This window comes from Cyprinodon tularosa, unplaced genomic scaffold, assembly GCF_016077235.1.
Source record: "Cyprinodon tularosa strain WSP-4 unplaced genomic scaffold, ASM1607723v1 ctg1453, whole genome shotgun sequence".
Taxonomy (NCBI): Eukaryota; Metazoa; Chordata; class Actinopteri; order Cyprinodontiformes; family Cyprinodontidae; genus Cyprinodon; species Cyprinodon tularosa.
Window position 1 is genome coordinate 20,722 of NW_024038280.1, and position 1,923 is coordinate 22,644.

General features: G+C 39.9%; 1 long non-coding RNA gene across 1 annotated transcript; it reads left to right on the forward strand.

Moving 5' to 3' along the window:
- The first annotated feature begins 379 nt into the window (after positions 1–379).
- LOC119779323 lies at positions 380–1,012 on the forward strand. Its single transcript, XR_005280210.1, has 4 exons — positions 380–464; positions 551–604; positions 748–831; positions 912–1,012. It is a non-coding gene; the product is annotated as an uncharacterized LOC119779323 (long non-coding RNA).
- The last annotated feature ends 911 nt before the right edge of the window (positions 1,013–1,923 follow it).

The window sequence follows — 1,923 nt, forward strand, 5'->3', positions numbered from 1 at the left end:
CCTCATGTATGTTTTCTCTGACATTTCCAAGATTCTGTTTTTTTCTGTATTCGTTAGTTTGGGATTCTGCCTCAGTTGCCTGTGATTCCTTCGTTAAAGCATTGTCAACTAATTTCTGCATTTGGGCCCTTAAAGTGTCCACTCAACCTGACAAGATGATTGTAGATTTCAGAATAAACAGGAATAAGTTGAATCCTGTTAACATCCTGGGAGAAGAAGTGGAGGTGGTGGAGGAGTAGAAATACCTTGGTGATCACCTAGACAACAAACTGGTCTGGAGACACAACCGGGAATTCAATGGAATTCATTTCAATTATACTTTATAAATCCCTGAAGCGAATTTCAGTTTCTAAGAAGAGAAAAACTCTGTATTGCTAAAGGTGTGTCCAGTGCTGAGGTTCTTGCAGGTCATCCACAGGGGGATAGTGGTCTGGGAGCCTCTTATAGCCAGCCGGGACCTATTGGTATGTCTTAACAATTCATTTTTCATATGAAGTATAATATACTTACGCACATTTTCATTCTAATGACAACCTATGCGTTACTGCAGAATCAGGTGAAGACTCTTGTGATGAGGGCCCTTCACCATCACACATGCAGCATAGTATGTATGCTTTACCTTTTTTTAAATTAACATCACAGTATCTGCTTTTATTTAGATCAGGATACCAATAATACTGGTGTTTAAAATCTAAATGTAGCAAGTTGAAATATATTTAAATTAATAAAATCTCTGTATTGCTACAGGTGTGTCCAGGGCTGATGTTCTTGCAGGCCATCCACAGGGGGATAGTGGTGTGCGAGCCTCTTATAGCCGGCCCGGACCTATTGGTATGTCTTAACAATTCATTTAAGTTAGTGACTTATGTGATACTAAAAGGTCCTGATTCCCATACATTTGTCACTTACAGATATTTCACAGTCAAGAGCAACAGGACCCACTCAACCCCAGTTAAAGCTGTATCCAAAAACCATGCAAGGGGAGAAGAGGAGGTCGTTCAATCCATCCTGCTACAACAGGTTTTCATGGCTTGAGTACTCAATAATGAAAGACTCAACGTACTGCTATGCATGCAGGCAGTTCTCTTTGCCTAGCACGTCAGAATCCGGCTTTTCACATTGGAAAAAAGCAATGTATAAAGATGCTGGCTTTAAGTTGCATGAAAAATCAGATTCTCACATTACTGCCATGTTAGCTTGGATTGAACACAAGAGGGCTGCACTTACAGATGCTTCTGTATTAAACATGATCAACAAAGAGTACAAAAACTGTTGCAGATGTATTGCTTTTGACAGCCACACAAAATATGGCACAAAGAGGGCACTGTGAGTCTGAGCAGTCTGACAACAAAGGGAATTTCTTAGAAATTCTTGAAATGATTGATAAACACAATCCTGTGGTAGCCAAAAAAATGAAAGTAAAAGGCAATGCAAAATAAATAAGCAATACCATACAAAATGAAATTCTGCAGTGCTTAGCCAGTATGGTGCAGGATTCCATTGTGAAAGACGTGAAAGAGAGTGAGGTATTCTCCATCATCGCTGATGAAACCAAAGATCTCCAAAAAAAGGAGTAAAAATTAGTACTTCGATATTACTATAATGGGGCTGTGCATGAAAGCTTCCTTGAATTCCAGCACGCACAAAATCTAGATGCTAAGGGGCTTAGTTACATGATCATCAAGTGCTTAGAAAGCTATGGCCTTCAGTACAAATCAAACCTTGTTGGACAAGGTTATGATGGCGCCTCAGTAATTAGTGGTAAATATTCGGGTGTGGCAGCCAGGATCAAGACAGAGGCTAAAACTGCGTTTTATGTCCGCTGTAATGCACACTGTCTAAACCTGGTCTTGGTTGACACTCTGAAGTCAGTTCCAGAGGCCGATTGTTTCTTTTCACTACTTGAGAAGATCTATGTATACA